General features: G+C 44.3%; 1 protein-coding gene across 3 annotated transcripts in view; it reads left to right on the top strand.

Annotated features, from left to right (window-relative positions):
- The window catches only part of LOC141084632 (cadherin-9-like), a 453,456-nt gene that overhangs the window by 280,691 nt on the left and 149,370 nt on the right, over nucleotides 1–23,395 (top strand). Inside the window, exon 1 of one of the 3 annotated variants that reach the window (XM_073569460.1) lies at nucleotides 11,559–11,865. The exons of the other annotated variants lie outside the window; for them this stretch is intronic. The gene's annotated coding sequence lies outside the window, so the exon portion shown is untranslated. Of the gene's footprint in view, nucleotides 1–11,558; nucleotides 11,866–23,395 lie in introns of those variants that run through there. 3 annotated transcript variants of the gene reach the window in all.

Below are 23,395 nucleotides of genomic sequence, written 5' to 3'. Positions count from 1 at the left end.
AGTCATGCACGGTACAGACCAGCGAGGTACAGGAGGGATAAACAGATGGGAGGTCAGACAAAGCAAAAGGTCATACACAAGATATCAGTACAGTACCAGGGAGGAGACAGAGCGGATAATCAGGGCCAAGCAGAGATCAAAACCAAACAGACATAGGAGGTACCAGGCAGAATCCAAAGCGATATCCAGGGAACAGACCGAGTCATACACAGAGAATCAAGCAACCAGAAAACAGCACTAACACACTCAGGGGTCACCACACAATGCCAAGGGCAAGAGTATAACTGACAGGGATGGGAGCGTCCTGAGGCTATAAGAAGCCTCCCCCAGAACCAGGGAGAGGCCACAATCCTAGCCCCAGGTGTGCAGGTAAGCCTGCATTGGGATCACAACCTTTAACCCCAGAAATGCCAGTCATCAGCACTGGTTCCAAGCATTAACCCCACGTATGCGAGTCAAACCCGCACTGAGATCATGACAATCTGTATGAAAATCAGACAACACTCTAAGGTGTAGGTCTGGAAAAACTGAAAAACACCTCAGCTTTTTTTCCCATAGTAACACACAGAGAGCTTCTGTTTGTCTGTGATACCAGCTGGTACACAGTAGTGTGTGAGGATCGTACACCGCTATACGTTGTCTGTATGGAAAATTGTCAATCTCCATCGCTTTCTATAGGGACTGACACACGCTGTCTCTGTCTAGTTTTCACCATAATCAAACAGCAGATCTGCGAAACTGTTTGAAAAGCGGACAGCACTCTAAGGTGTTGTTCTGGTGAACGGAAAAACTCCTCGGCTTTTTTATCCAGAGTAACACACAGATAGCTTCTATTTGTTCGTGATACCAGCCGGTACACGGTAGTGTGTGAGGATCGTACACTGCTATACGATGTCTGTATGGAAAATTGTCAATCTCCATCTCTTTCTATAGGGACTGACACAAGCTGTATCTGTCTAGTTTTCACCATAATCAAACAGCAGATATATGAAACTGTTTGAAAAGCGGACCGCACTCTAAGGTGTAGATCTGGAAAAACAGAAAAACGCCTCAGCTTTTTTTTTCAGACTATCACAAAGATATCTTCTATTTGTCCGTGATACCAGCCGGTACACGGTAGTGTGTGAGGATCATACACCGCTATACGGTGTCTAGATGGAAAACTGTCAATCTCCGTCTATTTCTATAGGCACTGACACACGCTGTCTCTGTCTAGCTTTCACCAAAATCAAACAGCAGATCTAGGAAACTGTTTGAAAAGCGGACAGCACTCTAAGGTGTAGGTCTGGGAAAAACGGAAAAACTCCTCGACTTTTTTTTCCAGAGTAACACACAGAAAGCTTCTATTTGTCCGTGATACCAGCTGGCACACAGTAGTGTGTGAGGATAGTACACTGCTATACGGTGTCTGTATGGAAAAAACGTCAATCTCCATCTATTTCTGTAGGGACTGACACATGCTGTCTCTGTGTAGTTTTCACCTTAGTCAAACAGCAGATATAAAAAACTGTTTGAAAAGCGGACTGCACTCTAAGGTGTAGGTCTAGAAAAATGGACAAACTCCTCGGCTTTTTCTTCCAGAGTGACACCCAGATAGCTTCTATTTGTCCGTGATACCAGCTAGCACACAATAGTGTGTGAGGATCGTACACCGCTATACGGTGTCTGTATGGAAAATTGTCAATCTCTGTCTATTTCTTTAGGGACTGACACACGCTATCTCTGTGTAGTTTTCACCGTAGTCAAACAGCAGATATACGAAACTGTTTGAAAAGCGGACAGCACTCTAAGGTGTTGTTCTGGTGAATGGAAAAACTCCTCGGCTTTTTTATCCAGAGTACCACCCAGATAGCTTCTATTTGTCCGTGATACCAGCCGGTACACGGTAGTGTGTGATGATCATACACCGCTATACGGAGTCTGTATGGAAAATTGTCAATCTCCGTCTATTTCTTTAGGGACTGACACACACTATCTCTGTGTAGTTTTCACCGTAGTCAAACAGCAGATATACGAAACTGTTTGAAAAGCGGACAGCACACTAAGGTGTAGGTCTGGAAAAATGGACAAACTCCTCGGCTTTTTCTTCTGCAGTCACACCCAGATACCTTCTATTTGTCCGTGATACCAGCTTGTACACAGTAGCGTGTGAGGAGCGTACACCGCTATATGGTTTGTGAAAAAATGAACGCTCAGTAATGCACCAGGACAAAATAATAAGAGTTGGAGTGCTTTGAAAAAAGCAGTTTGAACACCAGTGTGCACACAGCAATGCAGCTAGCAGTTAGCCTTACTATGCAGCCTAATCACCACCAGCGCTGCTGCACAAAAGCAAAAATCATCCCCCTTTCACTGCACACTAACTGTACAGTGAAAAGCGCTATCAGAAGCAGCAGTTTTTTTTTCTTCTTCCCTGCCTAACTTTCTCCCTATTCAGAATCAGCAGCAGCACCTCTCCCTATGCTAAGATTGGCAGAAGTAAGATGGCGGTCGGCGGTCACATCCTTTTTCTACCCACTGTGACGCCACACAAAGCCAGCCAATCACTTCAATGCCCTTCTCTATGATGGTGGTGGCCACTGCCTATGTCATCGCGTTGCCCACAGTGTGCGTCCTCCATCATTGGCTGAAAAAAGGTGCTGGAAGCATCTTTTGAATCGCGACTTCATGGCCGACCTCACGCTATGGTCAAGTTTCGTTTCATGAAACCTGACTTTGGCGAAAGTCGGCGATTTTTGAAATTGACCAACCCGTTTCGCTCTACTCTACTTGTGATAATCAACACAAAACCATTTGGATCCGTCCTTCTTCCATACCATCACAACTGGCACAGGCTAAGGACTTTGACTCTGGTATATCACCCCATTGTCTAGCATTTGTGCTATCATCCCTCTAACCTCTTGGTAGATGTTCAGTGGGATCTGATGATATCTCTCCCGAATTGGAGCGGTGTCTCCTGTGGGTGTTTCGTGTTCCACTGCCTTCGTGCAACTAAAGTCTTCATCATCCCTGGAGAAAGCAGCATGATATTCCCACAGTGTATCCTCCAGCCTGCGTGACTGCTTGGTTGTCAACTGAGACTCATTCATCCCCATAATCTCCATGCAGGTGTGGTGGACTCTTGATAGGTCATCTGCATTGACGGGGTCCAGGTTGTCCTGCGGTCTGCTTTCAGAATGAACTGACTTCTGGGAATGACTCTCTCGCCAAACACATATACATCAGCCAGCTTGGTGCAAGCCGCCAAAGTCAGCTCATGATGCTGCAAACTAAAGCACCTTATTGGTATACTTCCATCTCATACAATGGCCAACGTTCAGGCTATCATTGGACTATCCGTGTCTTCTGACCAACCGGTCGGTTCCAGAATCACCATTCAGTTTTTTGAGTGTCCCCACAGCATCAATACAAGCTTCTCTTGACCCGGGCCGATCACAACAGGAGACCCACGTGGGACATACACCGCTCCCACTGCTCTTCCTTTTACTGAACTCTTCTGAATATCGCTCAAAAGGGACACCTGCTGCTGGACTCTATGGATAACTGTGGGGTGTCGCCCATTTGCAATAACTCGGACTATCGCATTCGAACAGAAGGGATTGCAGCTTTCTCAGAATGTTCATTCCCAGAACCACTGGAAGGTTCGGTCTTGCCTGTGTCTTCACAAATACCACTCCCTTGGCTCCTAACTCCTGGCCACACAGCTGCACCTTCATCCAAGCGATGCTCGCCACTGGAATTTCCTTGTTTTTGCAGCCTTCAGCTTAAATAGATGTCCCGACTCTCACTGCAAATGACCTAGTTCCCGGCATCGATACCATTGCACCGGCCTTCTTGCCCGACCTCTGGATGGCCCAGGTTTTAAAGCAGTCGACACTTCTCCTGAGGCATAGGGTGATTGCCCATACAACAAAATAGAGGGTTAGGCGGCACCGGATATATCGGAGGCATTCCCCAAACCTGCATTTGTTTCATCTGCTCCACCAGGCTTTCCATGGTTTTCTTTAAAGCCACCAGTTGTGTCTGGACAGGGTCTGGCCTCGACCCTCTTTTATCCACCACATGCAGGTTTCTCCACTTCAGAGCGGGCTTCACTTCTAAGGTGCATGCTACTGCTTCTTTCTGTGTTTCAGCATAGGTAATACCAGGAGTACTCCGTGCTTTCAGTAACAATTCACTCCTTAGTGTGTCACTCCATATCACCTCGATGAACTGATCCGAAAGAATGCTGTCATCATTGACTTCAGTATCCACAGTCACAAGTGACTTTTTTAAACCTCCTGGTGCAGCTCTTCCAGCACTATAGCATACTGAATCAGGCTTTCTCCATCTCTCTGAGTCCGGAAGAAAAACTGCACTCGCAATTGAGCTGCCGCTGCCACGTGATCAAATGCTTTTTTCAATATCCGAATGATGTCATCCACTGTTCTTCGCCAAGACTACTTTGTGGGCATCTCCCTCCAAAACATTCAGCAAAACTTCTGGCTGCAGTTGGGGTCTAACTCCATGTAAAACAATAGCGTTCTTCAACCTGCCTACCCAATCAGTAAACAGCAGGTTGTATCAATCAAACTTGGCCAGGCGGTTGAGCAGTGCTCCCGTGGCAGAGTAATCTGCTAACCGATCAACACTGGAAGCAATGGGGGCAAACAACTACGGCAGGCGGGACAGCGCCTTCTGTTCCATCAGTAACATTTATAGCGAGCACTGTATTCTGCCGACTACACCAAAATGTAACGACCAGTACACCTGTCATTGCTTGAGGTGGGAATATGGCACTGCTATGAATGACTCAGAACTCACTATGAAGGTAAACCAACTTTTCTTTATATCTACTTCAAAGATTGACAGGATTTTCCCTTTCATCGCAATGTGGGCCACGACAGCTACAACCCACACAGAACAAGTTATGCAGCCTGAGAGACCTCAAGTTCCAGCTTTACAGACAGGGATAGACTACCCCAAGACCATACCACCCCCTCCCTTATCCGTAATGGGCATATACAGGGGGAAAATACTGTGACTGTGACACATGGTCCTCTCAGGAATACAATCTTACACCCGCCTCCTGCCTTAATTACAATAGATCACGGGTACCATATTATCCCCAATATATACTGTATATACAGAGTATAAATATATATATACAATAAATCACTTAAACCATCAGAGAAGGGATGAGCGACTTTGCCTTTTTTCGGGTCAATTCGGGTTTCATGAAACCCAACTTTCTCAAAAGTCGGGTCGAGCTAAATCGGCCGATTATCCTCAAAAGTCGAAGGCCGACTGAAACACGAAACCCAATGCAAGTCAATGGGGAAGAAAAGTCGGCAGTGAGTGGAGGACAGGAAACACACCTACAGTGCCCATTTTAATGCCAAAAACATCAATTCTTATTACTTAAGCTTGTCAACCTTAATTTACTTTTTAATAATAGTTACGCATTGAAAACTGGGGGTTATTTGGCTAAAGTTGTGGGGGGGTAGGGCTGGCTCCAGATTTTCGTGGGCACAGGGTCAAAGAGTGTCAATGGGCTCCTTTAACACCTGCCACAATTCATGATCCTCTGATTCGGCCGAGAAATAGCGGTACAGTACAATGAAAAATACTTCACTTCTTACATCTCATGACTGATATCCATTTTAAATTCTCCAAAAGCTCCAAAAACGGACAGTATATTACTCCAAACAGTATTATGACCACCGCATAGTGCGCTATACAGAGTAATGAGGCCCATATATTTCTCCATACAGAATCATTGGTCCCATATAATGTTTGAAACAGTATATGATGAGCTTCACATAATGCTAGAGTATATGTTGGTCCCCATGGAATAAGCTCCACTGTGTAATGGGCCCAAATAATGCTCCATATATAATGGGCCCCATTTCTAATGCTCCAGTGCATAATGGGCCTTGTAAATGCTGCTCCAGTGTCTGATGTCCACCTTTGGAATGCTCCAGTGTATGGTGGGCCTCATATATCATTCTCCAGAGTGTAGTGTTCCCCAAAAATAGCTGTCCCAACATTGAAAACAATTAAATAAGTCTCCTCGCTAGGGAATCCCTGTACTAGTCTGGACTCGTCGTCGTCCCCATCTTCCATCGCGCTCTCTGACCAGAATGTCACTGTCAGGAAATGTGGAAGATGTCACGGCGGTGGAGCAGGGAGAGGTAAGTATTTCAACTTTGCAAGTGCTGTGATCCTGAGCAAGCAAGGGGGGCCCACTCTTTGGCGACGGCACTGGCACAGGGCCCCTCATAGTACGCCGGTGTGTCTGACGGCGGTGTGCACGCCCACTGTCAGAGATACTTGATTCTACTATGAGGGACCTTGTGCCAGTGCCGTTGCCAAACAGTGTGCCCACCCACCTGTCCAGGGCAACGGCACTCGCATGGGTGCGTGCGCCAGGTGGTGACCCCGGCCCTGTGGGTGGAGGCAGCCCGGTTAGGGAGGTGGAAAAATTGGCATATGTTGATGTTGGACATTCAGCAGCTGCAAATGGAGTAATTGGAGAAGTCCGCGGAAGAGGAGGACAAAAGCAAGCCATTTTTCTGGCAACCTACGTGTCAGCAGGGGAGGGTGGGACAAAATCCTTTGAAACCCATGCATGGTTCATTTTAATGAAGGTTAGTTCATGAACATTGTAGGTAGACAGAAGGGTCATTTTTTCTGTCATGATTGATCCAGCAGCACTGAAGACTCGTTCAGATAACACACTAGCAGCAGGGCAAGCGAGCTCCTGTAAGGCATATTGTGCCAATTCAGGCCAGATGTCAAGTTTACTGGCCCAATAGCCAAAGGGGAAAGACCAGTGAGGGAGAACATCGATTTGGGAGGAGAAGTAGTTTGTTACCATAGTTGACAATTGCTGTCTCCTGTCACTTTCGATCGATGCAGTATTACCAGTCGTGTGAGAGGTACTGGAAAGATCAGTCCACAACATGGTCAAGAAACCCCTGTGCTCAACGCAACTTCGGCTGTGTGCACCATGAACACCTCTTTCATGTTGCCACCTATGGCTTGTTGGAAAAACATCACTGCCGCTGTGTGCTGGGAATGCTTCATACAAACAACAGTGATGGAGAAAGCGGTCTTTCACATGCACGTGGAGGGCTGGGATGGCGTTTCGCGAAAAGAAGTGCCGACTGGGTAGGTCATAGCGTGGTACTGCGCAGGCCATGAGCTCGTGGAAAGCTTTGCTTTCAAACAACCGGTAGGGCATCATCTCTAACAAGATAGTTTGGCAATGTGGGCGTTCAAAGCTAGTGTACGCGGATGAGAGGATGAGTACTTTCTTGTCCTACTCAGAGTCTCTGGTAGGGTGAGCTGGACTTGAGAGCTGCATATGATGGAACTAGCGGTGGACATGGCGGACTGAGAGAGGGTTGGTGATGGTGTTGGTGGTCTTGCTGATGGCCTAGATTCAGTCTTTCATAGCAATAATATTGTGATTTCATGACTGCTTTGCCCTTGCGACGACACCTCGACATTTGCTGCTGGTGGTGTGCTAACCGGTGGGCTTACAGTGAGGGAAGCGATGTAGCATTGCTGACTACCTTCATTTGGAGCAGGTGCACATGTGGTACGTGAGGTTTGGTAGTCCGTCCACACTTGCAAGTGCATGGTGGTTAAATGTCTAATTATGCAACTGGTATTCAAATTTCTCAGATTTTTCCCTCGGCTAAAGGTCTTTGCACACTTCTTACAGATAACTTTTGCCTGATCATTAGGATTTTGTTCAAAAAAGTGACACACTGCACTCTTCCTACTATGGAAGACATTTTGAGACCTTGCATGCTGTGAAAATTTGACCGTCTGACCAAGCTGTACTGCAACTCCTTTGGTTTTTGTAACACGTTTTTGGACTGCTACGGTCCTGCCAGATAAGAGCTGTTGCGATGTCGTTGCCTGCTGCGGATCCTCCTCCTCCTCTTCTGAGCTATTGGCAGTGGCACCCTCTTTCCCCAATGGATGCCAATCTGGGTCAACAACTGGGTCATCCATCACCTCCTCTTCAATTTCATGTGAACCTTCCTCTGTGTCACCGGGAAAGGTGGTATAGTTTGCGGAAGGGGTACCTGCATTTCATCTGGGTCTGATTCTGCCTCAGTACACTGCGAGGACAATGTATTGCTCTGAGTGAATGTACCAGCAGAAAAATCTAGCAGTGGCTGTGCATCAGTGCACTCCATTTCAGATTCATCTTGGACTGGGGAATTCACGATTTGACTTGCTAACCCAGGCATGGTATGTGAAAAGAGCTCCATGGAGTAATCGGTAGTGTGGCCTGCCACATCCTTCACTTTTGGTAGGGGTGAAGGACACAAGGAAAGGTGTTGTTCCTGACCAGGAGCCTCCAATGACAACTCAGTCATTTTATTTTTTGAAACTTCAGAAGAGGAGGCGAGAGAGCTGGAGGCTGTGTCAGCAATGTAAGCCAAAACTTTCTCCTGAAGCTAAGGCTTTAAAAGTGGTTTACCTACTCCCAGAAAAGAGAGCCTTCGAGGCCCTGTGGAGCCAGACGATGATGCAGGCTCAACACCTCCTGCCTTAGGTGCTATTGTGCTTTTGCCACTACCAACAGATGCAACACCACCACCATCGGGACCAGCTGGCAACCCCCGCCCACTTCCATGGCGTCTTCTACCATACTTGCTCATTTTTGTGAAAATGTACTCAAAATACCACCTGCTATATGGTACTGTAAAACAAGGTAGAAGGTGTATCAACTATTGGTGAGAATTTGAATCTCACTAGAGATTTGAGGACGCTGAACTATTGTCTCTGGCCCAGTAGAGATTATACCTCAATGTAACAGGCTGAAATTGGATGGTGTATGACAAGGTGGAGGGTGTCTATAGGATTGGTGAGTTTTTGAATCTCACTATAGATTTGAGGACGCAGAACTATTGTCTCTGGCCCAGTACAAATTACACCTCAATGTAACAGGCTGAAATTGGTTGGTGTATGACAAGGTGCAGGGTGTCTATAGGATTGGTGAGAATTTGGATCTCACTAGAGATTTGAGGATGCTGACAATGATGCTCTCAGTCCAAGTATGGACGCAGGCAGCCTAATAAGCAGGACTGCTGCACAGTGCACACACAAAAGGGTGGAAAAATGAACCCTTGGTAACTGTGCAGAAAAGAGGAAGAAAAGTATTTTTGCTTTTAAAAAAGCAGTTTGCACAGCAGTGTGCAAACAGCAATGCAGCTATCAGGGAGCCTTATAAGGCAGCCTAATAACCAACAGAGCTGATGCACAAAAATAGAGCCTCCCCTGTCAGTGCAACCAAAGTGTTGTGTTGTAAGTGGAAATCGCTAACAGCAGAAGCAGTATTTTTGTTCTTCTTCCCTGCCTAACGCTCTCCCTACAGAATCAGCAGCAGCTCTCCCTATGCTAAGATCAGCATAAGTAAGATGGCGGTCGGCGTTCACGCCCTTTTATAGCCCCTGTGACGCCACAAAAAGCCAGCCAATCACTTGCATGCCCTTCTCAAAGATGGTGGTGACCGATGCCTATGGCATCACGTTGCCCACAGTGTGCGTCCTCCATCATTGACTGAAAAAGGGCGCTGGAAGCATCTTTTGAAACGCGACTTTGGCGCTCTGGTCACCGACCTCACGCTATGGTCGGGGTTCATTTCATGAAACCCAACTTCAGCAAAAGTTGGCGACTTTTGAATATGACCGACCCGTTTCGCTCAACTCTACATCAGAGTGTAAACACAATATATACGCAGTGCACAATCTCGAGCGCTCAGAGTGTACACCTTCACAGGATATGCTCCAACAATAAATAACTGAATTTGTTATGCAGATGTCCAACACCGTGTTAAACAGCTTCCTGAGCCACCAAATCTTCTGATGCAGACTCAGATAAAGTTCACTCGATGGCATCAAACACAGCGATGCGCACTGGCCAGCAGCATGCAGATGACGAAAAAATGGCCCAGGACACACGAACACGATCAGCGATATCCAGCCAGGGGAGGGGGCGGTCGCCGCTGTGTGTCACATGTAGCGAGATCACTGGCGAGGTCACTGTTGCATCACAAAATCTGTGACGCTTCAGTGATCTTGCTAGCAATCTCGCTATGTGAGAAAGGGGGATTAACTACACAGTAGGTGACCGGTCACACTTCTCTGCTTACTCATGGGAGACGTTTTCCTGAAATCATACGGTCCCAACAGGAATACTTCAAGCTCTGGGTCCTTCTCTACCTCACCAGTAAGAAGCTTCTCTTCACAAGCCCGGGAAAAATTTCTGAGAGTTCATTTCCTGCTTTTTAGCGTTTTCTTGTCTATTACACAAAGTTGATCTCCGGTGGCTGAACAAAGCTACTACATCCACATTGTTTAGCATAGAAAACAACAGAATTGAACTACTGGATCATCAATGTTTATGATAGAAAACACCAACATGCTACATCTGTGTCTCCTGCTGAGACAGGGTTTGTCTTTGTCCAAAAGAAGAATGGGGAGTTACATCCCTGTATTGATTAAAGGGGTTTAAATGCCATCCCTATCAAAAATGAATACCCTCTGATGTTAGTCTTCAAGCACTTTGATAGGCTGTGGGGTGCTAGGGTGTTTACCAAGTTTGTCTTGTGTAGGGCCTATAATCTAATTGGTATTCGTAAAGGTGAAGAATGGAGAACCGCCTTTAATACCCAGGACGGACATTATGAGTACTTAGTAATGCCATTCGGTTTATGCAATGCCTCCACAGTCTTTCAGGACTTTGTAAATGGCGTCTTTCAGGAGTTATCCACATCTGTAGTATTATACATGGATGATATACTTATATATTCCCAAGATTTTAACACTCACCGTAGAGATTTGAGTAGAGTCTTTGAACTCTTGTGCACCAATCCGCTCTACACTAAACTGGAGAAGTGCATGTTTGAGCAGGCGTCCCTACCATTTCTAGGGTATATTGTTTTGGCCAAGAGTTTGGCTATGGACCCTGCCAAGCTGGAGGTATGATGAACTGGCAGGAGTCTCATTCCCTTAAAGCGTTGCAGAGTTTTATGTGATTTATCAATTATTACTGCCAATTCATTCACCATTTATCTACCCTATCAGCTCCCTTGGTAGCCCTCACCCAGAAGGGAACTAATCCCAAGCAGTGGTCTTAGGAGGTTACCAATGCCTTTACCTCTCTTAAGGCCCATTTCAATAAAGGAGATAGTTCTAAATCGGCCCGATGACAAAAAACTTTCATCCTGAAGGTGGATGCCTCTTCCATTGGTGCTGGAGCAGTCCTGTATCAGAAGGATGCTCAAGGTCGGAAACATTCTTGTTTTTACTTCTCCAAGTCCTTCTCACAATCGGTGAGGAATCACTTCTTTGGGGACAGGGAATTGCTGGCCATGAAATTGGCCTTCTTGAAGTGGAGACACCTCCTGGAGGGAGCTCAGCATTCCTTTAAAGGAAAGGTGCCGCAATTTTATATAATTTGCAAAAAAAGAGTAAGTAGCAAAACATGTTGTTTCAGCAAAGGTTGTACTAAATAGAATTTATGGTTTGTTTGTAATAATGTTTTAATGTAGCCACTGGGCGCTGCCATCTTGATTTGCAGATCTGTGGAGGACTCATACAGTCTGCAAATATGGCCGTCCCTGGACATAGGAGACTGCGGTCGGCTCCCGACCCCACATTGCAGCCTCATTAGCAGTGAACTGGGCACGCCCCTGTGGGCTGCACCATTCACTGCTGTAAGTGTGGCTGGGCGCCATTTTACTGTAGCCCAGTGCTATCTGCTGAGCTCCACTTTCTGCACCGTGCTTCCTGCTCTAGCTCCACTGTCCTCCTGCTCTGTCTCCGCCTCCTAACTCACACACAGCCCCCGTGATCTCCGGTAATCTGACACCTTTGCTTTTATGAGAGCTTTTATGGCTGTCTGAGGAGGACAGTGACATATACAGCCCATAGTCTAGTGTATAATTGGGGGGAGCTGGAAGTTTCACCAGTGTGGCATATCTGTAATACTGTCTCCAGTGATACTGCCTGCTGAGCCGTGTATCTAATCCTCTCCTGTGTGATACTGCCTGCTGAGCCGTGTATCTAATCCTCTCCTGTGTGATACTGACTGCTGAACCGTGTATCTAATCCTCTCCTGTGTGATACTGACTGCTGAACCGTGTATCTAATCCTCTCCTGTGTGATACTGACTGCTGAGCCGTGTATCTAATCCTCTCCTGTGTGATACTGACTGCTGACCATGTATCTAATCCTCTCCTGTGTGATACTGTCTGCTGAGCCGTGTATCTAATCCTCTCCTGTGTGATACTGTCTGCTGAGCCATGTATCTAATCCTCTCCTGTGTGATACTGTCTGCTGAGCCGTGTATCTAATCCTCTCCTGTGTGATACTGTCTGCTGAGCCGTGTATCTAATCCTCTCCTGTGTGATAGTCTGCTGAGCCGTGTATCTAATCCTCTCCTGTGTGATACTGACTGCTGAACTGTGTATCTAATCCTCTCCTGTGTGATACTGTCTGCTGAGCCGTGTATCTAATCCTCTCCTGTGTGATACTGTCTGCTGAGCTGTGTATCTAATCCTATCCTGTGTGATACTGACTGCTGAGCCGTGTATCTAATCCTATCCTGTGTGATACTGACTGCTGAGCAGTGTATCTAATCCTCTCCTGTGTGATACTGACTGCTGAGCCGTGTATCTAATCCTATCCTATGTGATGGTGACTGCTGAACCGTGTATCTAATCCTCTCCTGTATGATACTGTCTGCTGAGCCGTGTATCTAATTCTCTACCGTGTGATACTGCTCTCCTGAAATACTCTGTGCTGCTGTCACCCTGCTGGTTTTATGTGTGATCTACATGGTGGTATTGTGTATGATCTATATGGCGGCATTGTGTGTGAAGTATATGGCGGTATTATTTGTGATCTGCTAAAAGGGGACCCATTCTAGGGTGGTTCTGGCTGAGCACCTGCACACGGGTCAGGGGTAATAGGTGCAGTCAGGGGAGGGCTGGGGAGGCAGCTGAAGAGAGGGGTCTCATTTTTATCGTTACTGTATGGCTCCATTCCCCCCCAGCCTGCTTCCCAGCATCACCCCGGACTGCGCCTGTCACCTCGCTTTCACACATCGCCAGGACAGAATCTGAGGAGGGGAATGGGGTCTTTGCATGCAAAGTCTGGATCAGAACAGGCCATCAATCAGCAGAAATGTTTCCTGGATTTCTGTGCTGCTGTCTCCCTGCTCCTAACCCATATATCTCCCTCTGTGCCCCCCATAGACCAGCGCACTGCTCTCCTGAAATACTCTGTGCTGCTGTCACCCTGCTCCTCCCCCATACATCTCCCTCTGTGCCCCCCATAGACCAGCACACTGCTCTCCTGAAATACTCTGTGCTGCTGTCACCCTGCTCCCTCCACCATATATCTCTCTGTGCCCCCCATAGACCAGCACACTGCTCTCCTGAAATACTCTGTGGTGCTGTCACCCTGCTCCCAGAATCCTTGCTGCCTGCCCTCGGTGCCCGAAGACCCCATTCCTCTCCTCAGATCCTGTCCTGGCGATGTGTGAAAGCGAGGCGACAGGGGCCTGATATATGGAGGAAGGAGCAGGGTGACAGCAGCACAGAGTATTTCAGGAGAGCAGTGTGCTGGTCTATGGGGGGGTCACAGAGGGAGATGTATGGGGGAAGGAGCAGGGTGACAGCAGCACAGAGTATTTCAGGAGAGCAGTGTGCTGGTCTATGGGGGGGTCACAGAGGGAGATGTATGGGGGAAGGAGCAGGGTGACAGCAGCACAGAGTATTTCAGGAGAGCAGTGTGCTGGTCTGTGGGGGGCACCCTGTTCGGTGCCAGGGATTGTACATAGAGCACTGGATGGACCGTCTGCTTGTCTGCTCCACAGAAATCCAGGAAACATTTCTGCTGATTGGTGACCTGTTCTGATCCAGACTTTACATGCAAAGACTGTCGGTAAAACTTTGCAGGCCCCATCAAAATGGCTGCTCACTGTGTTCCTAGATGTCATCCTCTCTTTTCCCTTAGCAAGCACCCAGTAGGGGAGGAGAGGAGTGACACCACACCCATGTCAGCAGATTCCGCCCATACAGTGTCCATTTTAGGGCATGATCATATATCAAAATCAAACAGCATGGACACTGTATGCCCATAATTACTGCAGGACAGTAATGTGAGCTAGTTGTACACTAGGTTTTTGCGCCAAATTTCAGTATCTGCTCCTCCTAGTGTTAACAAGTGGAAATGCCAAACTTTTTAAAATTATTTTTCATATTTTACAAAATTAAAAACAAATGATAATATTTTTTAAGAAAATGTAAACATTAATTCTTTACATTTTTTCAATTGCTGAAAAAATTTTTTTGGGATGGCACCTTCCCTTTAAGGCCTTCATGGACAACAAAAATCTATTTTATCTTCAGAAAAACCCAACGGTTAAAATCTCGCCTGGCCAGGTGGTCATTATTCTTCTCCCGGTTTAAGTTCATTATCCATTTTCTGTCCGGAGAGAAGAATTTACGTGCCAATGCTTTGTCTCATTCAGTAGTCTCATCCAAAAAAGGGGACGAGCCACGCCTTATAATCCCTTCGGAGAGTCTTCGACAGGTACAGGTGTCGCTAGAGTAGGTACCTCCAGGCAAATCCTATGTTCCACCTGACCTACAGCTGGAGGTTCTCTCGTGGGCATACACTTCCAAATTGGGTGGACATTTTGGCATTAAGAGAACCACTGGCAAGGTCTTATTGGTGGCCCTGGATGGCGCGAGATGTGAAGGATTACATGCAAGCCTGTGTCTTGCATGTCAGGAATTGGCCTTCTAGGCAGAGACCCGCAGGCTTGCTCTATCCCTTGCTGGTGGCAGATAGGCCCTGGGAGATGGTCGGGATAGACTTGTAGTGGATCTGCCTAAGTCCTGTAATAATGGAGTCATCTGCGTTGTTACCAACCGTTTTTCAAAAATGATGCATCTGGCTCCTCTCCCGAGCATACCATCTGCACGGGCTTTGGCGGTTCTATTCATCAAACATTTTCCGCCTTCATGGGATGCATGACAAGATTGTCAGTGACCAGGGTCCCCAGTTTGCATCTTGTTTCTAGATGGAGTAACAGCTCAAGGAACATCAGTGTCAGATCGCACCATCCGTCGTTGTATGAGCCAAAGTGGACTTGATGGATGACGACCAAGGAGGACACCATTGTTAAAAAAAAAAATCATAAAAAGCCAGACTTGAAATTGCTAAACTACATGTTGACAAGCCACAAAGCTTCTGGGAGAATGTCCTATGGACAGATGAGACAAAAATGGAACTTTTTGGCAAGGCAGATCAGGTCTATGTTCAAAGATGGAAAAATGAAGCATTTCAAGAAAAGAACACTGTCCCCAATCTGAAACATGATGGAGGCTCTGTAATGTTCTGGGGTTGCTTTGCTGCATCTGGCACAGAACGTCTAGAATCTGTGCAGGGTACAATTAAATCTCAAGACTATCATGGGATTCTAGAGAGAAATGTGCTGCCCAGCTTGGTCTCAGTTGCAGGTCTCGCAACAAGATAATGACCCACAACACACAGCTAAAAAACACCCAAGAAAGGCTAAGAGGAAAACATTGAACTATTCTGAAGTGGCCTTCTATGAGCCCTGACCTAAGTCCTATTGAGCATCTTTGGAAAGCGCTGAAACATGCCATCTGGAAAAGGCAACCTTCAAACATGAGACAACTGGAGCAGTGTGCTCTTGAGGAGTGGGCCAAAATACCTGGTGAGAGGTGCCGAAGTCTCATTAACAGTTATAGAAATTGTTTTATTGCAGTGATTGCTTCAAAAGGTTGTGCAACACAATATTAAGTTATGTGTACCACCATGTCTGTCCAGGCCTATTTCATTAGTTTTATTTCAAAAAAAATTCTGTGGAAGCATGATTGAAAAGCAATGTCTTACTTTCATTTGTTCATTTTCATAGATTTTTTATTTATTATTACTTTTGTCAGAGTCAAGTTATTTCTGTCACCATTGTGGGTTTTCTGTCATTAAACAAGGGGTACGAACAATTTTGACCACGTGAGTAAATGTTAGTGTAGTTACTTACATTTTTCCTTAAAGCTGGAAATATCCGTCAATACATACAAGGCCTTGAATCAAATGCATGTCATAATTATCAGATTTGTATCTTTTAAATAATTACAAGGCAATGTATCATTTCCCTTACACTTCATCAATGCTTGCTATTTTGTGTTGGTAAATCGCCTAAAATTAAAAGAGAAAAATACATTTAAATATGACATAAATGTGGACAATTTCAAGGGGTATGAATACTTTTTATAGACAGAATTGTTTTTGATTCTCATTCATGCCATAATTAGAATTAAAAAAAAAAAAGAAAAATGAAAGTACATTGAATATGCAAGATTGATTTTTTGTTTGAAAGTTACAGGGGAAAATTGGAAATAACATGACATTTTCTTTTGGTTAAAAGAAAATGTATATGCATGATTCAAATACAATGTTTTTTTTTGCTGTCACCTGAATTCCATTTTTGGAGCATCTCTTCTGATCATGCAGCAATAATATGCAAACATTGCAGAGCACCATATACCTTTGTAGTAGTTATAAGTGATTGCAGTATTCTGATGAAAATGCTCCCTATGTTCATCATTCAGTGCACCACAGTAAATGGCAAAGACATCTAAATGGGAATAGAGGATATGCATTTTCAGGGACATTCTGCAGCTTAGAAGTTCATCCACAAGTCATGTAGACTTTCAGCTCTGACATTTCATAACTCTTTGGCACAATTTTGAAAGGAGTCCAGGGTTCTCTTTTACTGTCCTTCAACTGCTTTTCATATTCCTCATTCTTTTGACATTCTTTTTTTCCTCTGTTGATACTTGGAAAGAGCTGACATATATAGGTAAACACATTACTTTTTCTATTAAAAAACCTTTCCAAACTGTTTCATGAGTCCTAGCTTAAAATGTAGGAGTAGAAGGGCGACTATATCCAGATTGACAAGCAATTGATATACTACTACATTTTTTGACCTGGTAAAAATGATGATTGATGAGGCCAGATTTTCTTCCTGGAATGATTTGGTACGTCATACCTGTCCCATTTACAAAGCTAACAGAATTTTGTGCTGCACTGCTGTACTCCTACTACAAAAGTGATCACTTTAAAAACAAAATACACATACCTTACAATACTCTTAAACAGTATAAATCTAAGGGTCTGTTTATATAGGCGCACCAGTGTCTATGTAAATGTATGCTATTGTTCTCGGCAGTGCGATTCTTGTTTACAGTAACAAACAGGCAATCCTCACATGTATCAGCGATAACCAGCGGTGGAGCCGGTCGGAGGTAAGTATCACACATAGCGATATCGCTAGCGATATCGCTATAACGTCACAAAATCGTTGACGTTATAGCGATGTCGCTAGATTTTGTGACGTTTTGCGTGCCATACAACTGGTATCTTGTTCTATTTTAGAAAACTGTGTCGATAAACAGGAAATTATGTTGTGACGTTATTTTGATGTTGTGACGATGTTGTGATGATTTTGTGACGTTATAGCGATATCGCTAGCGATATCGCTATGTGTGATACTTACCTCCGACCGGCTCCCCCGCTGGTTATCGCTGATCGCGCGGGAATGTCCGGCTCCATTTCTCGTCGTCAGCTTCCTGCTGTGACGACGATCGACGCGTGGAGGCGGGCGGGAGGACATCAGGATCGCTGTGTGTGTGAAAGGTGAGTTTTGTGCACTGCGTCGCTGCTGCATCGCTGTGAGATCTTTCTGTGTGAAAGCTCACTATCGATCATTTAGCGATGCACCAGCGATCCTGACCGGGTCGGATCGCTGGTCGGATCGCTGGTGCATCGCTAAATGTAAAAGGGCCTTTAATCTCCGAGCACGCCAAAATACTTGGAGGACACCAGAGCATGCTCGGGAAATCTCGAGTAACGAGTATACTCGCTCATCACTACTGAGTAGTTTCAAAAGCTTGCTACCATCTTTTCAGTTAGCTATTAAAAATGTATCAACCACCGAAGAATCTCAATTTGCAATATTTTTCTATTTACTGGCTAACAAATATATATTTTTGTGTAGCAAAGGTGCCTGAACACCAAAGGCATTGTTACAGAAAGGGAAATCACTTTCTTTAGAATAGGACTGCATAAGCCAGTGTTCTCGGCTGTGAAATAAGTAGCTTTCACATATTATGGGAGGAGACTGCATTGTTTCAGACTTCCAAAGCACAAACACAGTTTGTCATAGTTGTAATTGTAAAATTGGACCAATATCATAGCCGTCTTTTGAGAGTGCACGTCAACCTCATATTGAGGATTCAAGCATGGCTTCATCATCGCTATCCTTTTGTCCTAACGCTAGTGCTTCATCTTTAGTTAATGCTAGCATTTTTGACACTTTATTAATACTTTGCTGGCTTGCGTTCTATCTCCTTATGATGCGTGCCAATCACCGGAAGCTGGGCGCGCTGGATGAATGTCACGTCACGGGCATTGACCCTGCGCATTACCTGCCTTGGTGTGCTTGTGGGCGTGCACTTTACTATTTTTGTGGTCTGTCCCGGCAATCACCAGTCAAGGCGCGCTGAGCGGATGTAACGGTGTTTATAGCCACATGCGCTCCATTAGCAGTAAGATGTGTTCTAGATACTGGATGTGATGCTGTTTATAGCCACATGTGCTCCACCAGCAGTGAGGTGCGTTCTAGCAACCAGAAGCTAGGCGTTCTTATGGATATGTCATCTATAGTCACATGGTTCAGTTTATGCGCTTCACATGCCTTGACTTATTTGCCGGCATGCGTTCCACTGACCGGAATCCTTTCTCTGTAAACGTATGTTATCTTTTTTGCAGTCATTAGTTTTTATATTTGCGCCCTACCTGTCTGGATATGCCTCCCAGCATGCACATTATATGACGCAAGTCAGCATGATTATTATATGCGTGCCATACAACTGGTATATTGTTCTATTTTAGAAAAATGTGTCTATAAACAGGAAATGATGTTAAACATTGTGCTTTATTTTAGTACGCCCCTATACGTCCTTCACTCTTTGCAGACAGCATAGTGAGCAGAAGGACCACATGTCTCCTCAGTTATAGCTGTTGTGAGTTCATTCTCTGGTCCACCAGTAGTGAGTTCTCCTTCCAGACTCCCTCTGGTGGTAACAGGAGGTAGTGAGGCTGATTTAATCAGTAGAGATCTACCACCTGATAATGAGGATGATGATTGGACCTCAGGAATCTTAGACTGGATTTAAGACAGCCGACACCCTAGTCAGTGCTGGTGATTGCTTCTGCTTTCCAGGTCTTGGTTTTCAGCTCTGTTCCAGTCTTCTCAAAGCTAAGTGTTTTGCTAATGTTCACACTTGATTTTGTTGGTCTATTCAGTTTTTTGTGTGTTCAGCCAGGCCCGGCTGGGGCTGTGCTGAATTTCTACTCTTATTTATCTGCATTTGCCAATTTGCTTTTTTGCCCCTTATTATATTGGCCTCTTTTTTGCTCTGTCTCAGAATATTTCAGAGTGCTGATATAGTGGGAGAAGTCTAGTGACTTCAGGGTTAATTTTGTTATCAGAAGTGTTGGACATTATTTTTGTAGGGTTTTTGGCAGATTGCAGACAGTGTCTTTCCTTTCCTATCCTTTATAGCTAGTTTGGGCCCCATCGTTTGCTCAGCCTATTTTCCTGCCTGTGTTTGTTTTCATCTTGTTTCACTGTCAATACATGGTGTGGGGACTGTCTATTCCTTTGGGGTCTGCTCTGGGGCAGTTAGTTTTCCCCTTTTCTTGCTTTAGGCTTATTTAGTCCTCCGGCAGTGATGAGGCGTCTAGATCATCGTAGGAATGCTCCACTGCTACTGCTAGTTGTGTGGTTAGGATCAGAGATCTGTAATCTGCATAGTTACCAACCTCTCTGGTTTTCTGGGACTTAGCTTTTTGTTGTCCTCCTCGGTGAGCCATTCATATCTTATAGCACTGTAGCACTTTATCCTTTGTAACAAGCTTGTCCCCTGTTGAATTTGCTTGGAGGAAATGCGCTGGGACACCCAGTGAGGGAAAGTGCAGGGCATGTTTAACTTAGGGTTAGCTGTGGACTGCCCTTGTCAGGGTGGGAGTTTGGGGATAGATGATTGCTAGCACCATAGGGATTCACAGGGTATTGTCTTTGCCACGATAATAATCAGGGATCCATTTCAGCTTTCAGCATTCCTGATGACTTCTGTTCCTGCTCTTCATTGGCAGTGAGATTGTTCCTATATATTTTTTTCACCCGTTCTTTCATTTACCATGTTATATATTGTAGTTTTTGTCCAATTTTAGACTCATATATGTGCAATCTAGGTCATGCTTCACTTATGGTGGTTAATCTTTCTATGATACCCCTGCGTCTGTGTCCTGGAACACATTGATACCACTTTAGAGATTTTCGTAGTGGTTCATATCTGTACCCAGAAGTACTATGTTAGCCTCAGCTTACTGTATATCTGGGTACTTTGACTGAGTTTTGCAACATAATTTACTTGTTTTAATTCACTAAGGGTGACACATTTAAATACTGGTTATGCTTTTATGGATGATATTAAAAGTTATGTATTATTTTCACCTGTTGCTGTATATAATTCATCATACTTTGGAAAGAGAATAAGATATATTACTTCAATATCTCTATGACCTCCTGCCATTCAGCCCAGAATTGATTATCGGCCAGATGAACAAAGTGGATATGCCATATCTCCTATCTACAGAAAGCTAAAATCATGGTGGCAAATATGGCATTAATATATACCACCTGTGACTTCCAGGTGAGCAGATATCCTGAAGATAGGGATCCCATAATTTTTTTTTGCGAGTTAGCTGCATCCCATTGATCAGCCCCCATCTGAGCTTACCGGGAATGTGGGCATGACTCTTATTTTGAAAAATCAGATTCTGAATTATAATCAAGTCTCAGTTCTGGGAGATACAGCTCACTGTAGGATTATTCCATGTTTGAACAGGAGCGCTCCACTCCGCTAATATCTGTGTCATTTTCATAATAACAGGACTAGTATTTTTGTTTTGTTTTCCGTTTTTCTTTTATGTTACATACTGTATTTTTTCTCTCCTTTTGAATATTTTCATAAACACAGTCTACTTTTTTGATTAACCCCTTCATTCTGAAGCCTGTTTTCATCTCTCTGACTAATCCAGTTTTTACAATTCTGACCACTGTCAATTTATGAGGTCATAACTCTGGAATACTTCAATGGATCCCGGTGATGCTGAGAATGTTTTCTCGTGACATATTGTGCTTCATGATAATGGTAAAATCTCTTTGCTATGACTTACATTTATTTGTGAAAAAAATGAAAATTTGTGAAAATTTTGCCTTTTAAAGTGCTTACTGAATAGGTTAACTAGTGGGACAGTTTTATAGAGCAGGACATTACAGGCGCAGCCATTCCAAATAGGTATACTTTTATTTTTTTTTTTTTACATAAATGAATGTATTTATTAGAAAAAATGTGTTTCTTTTTTTCTTTATTTGGGTATTTTTAAAAAAATATTTTTACACTTTACAATATTTTTTGTAACTTTTTTACATTCTACCTTCCTGGAACATCACCGTATAGTGTAAGATCACTGAACTGATACTCTGCAATGATTCTGCACTGCAGAGTATCGCATCAGTATCTGACAGGCAGGGAGAAGGCATGACAGTGACTGCTCTCAGCAGGCACTCACATGCCACCTTCTCTGCAGGACCCTGAAGGACCCCAAGGCCATCTTGCTGTTTGCAGATTTCAAAGCAGCACACACTCCCTGTAGTTTGTTGTAAGATGTAAACATTGATAGTTTTATGCGACTTATACAGATGATCCAGCATTTAGGTGGCATTACATATAGTTGGTTCAAGCACAGCAAAAGTACACTGAACCTTTGCTACAAGTCCTGTAGGGCTTTCTTATTCCCATAAGACCAGGGTTGAAATGAGTAGACTTTTACCTGTAGAAGTGAGCAAATTTATCACATCAAATTTGCTTTGAAATTTTAGTAATTCATTAAAATAATCTGTGACCCCCTGGATGATTTTGATCTTTTACTAGCGAGTCTCAGCTACTGGGCAGTTACTCACCTCACGTGTGCAGAAGAACAATGCAGACACTTCCCATAGGAGGGTGGACAAGGTATGCGCAACCGCGCATGTGCGTAGCGTGTGCGTGGCAATACATCATCGAACAGATCAGTGTAATGCTGATGGGACCACACGCCCCGAAGCCTGGAAGAAATAATTAACATATAACATTATAAGTTAATTTTTCAAGCTCTACACAGCATGAATGAGGCATAGAGGTAAGACTTGTTTAACCATTCTATTACTTGTATGCCCATAGTAATAGATCAAAATAATCCAAGGAGTGACAGATTCCCTTTAAATCCAGCAAATTGAACCAATTCACAATTCAATTTGTTTGAATCACCCAAAATTGTCACCCATATGTTACACATTACAGAATATTGCATTAGCCAGAATAGGCTCACATGACTGTGGGCAGGTCTGTACATAATGCAGCCACAATGTTCTCGCCATTGACACTGACCACATTGCCTAGTTGGATTTGTCAGAGAAACATACAGTGAAAAATGTTTTGTCAATGCAGAATTGCAACTCTTCCACTGTGTGGCATCTCTAGCTCAAGCTCATCATTTGTAAGACAGCATTGTAGAACTTCAGCTTACACGTTTGAAAGGTATGAGGTGGAAAATGAAAGTAACCTTCTGCCCTTTGTTGATGTGAAGATTTTAATTAATATGAATGTGAAGGAGGTGGCTGATGTAGTTTAGCTTCTTTGTTGGATCCAAATCTGCCACAACATGTGTCACTACCATATGTCCTGATTACATTGTTGTCATTACCATACAAAACATTTATCCATGGGTCATGAAAGATACTAACTGATTCTGGACATTATTTCTGTTTCATATTTTTCAATGGCATTCATAAAAACCTGGGTCATGTCTTACTAAACATTCATAGACTTAAGTAAATTAAATGGTGCTGACTGTTTTGTTTAAGTCCCTTTCTATTACTTAGCTGTATAAAATACACAATATTGGTTTGAGAAAATTCACAATAGATTTTCTGTACAAAAACAAATTTATGTCACGGCTCTGGATGGGATTTCCCTCATCATCCTCCTAGGGTTAATTTTGTATGGCCTCCCTTTGGTTTGGGGAGGGCTATATGTACCCGCCCCTGTGCTGGACTCGTCGTCATTGATACTTCCCTTCTCGGCTGAGCAGCTGACCCTTGTGATACCTGTGTATACTGCCTGTTCTTATGTGCTTGTACAGTGTATTACCCGGCCCGTCCTTCGTTTTGTATC

Source organism: Dendrobates tinctorius, unplaced genomic scaffold (assembly GCF_039654945.1).
Source record: "Dendrobates tinctorius isolate UK_male_01 unplaced genomic scaffold, ASM3965494v1 ptg000025l, whole genome shotgun sequence".
Lineage (NCBI taxonomy): Eukaryota > Metazoa > Chordata > Amphibia > Anura > Dendrobatidae > Dendrobates > Dendrobates tinctorius.
The sequence above is the reverse complement of the archived record's forward strand: the minus strand, read 5'-3'. Positions and strand labels throughout refer to the sequence as shown.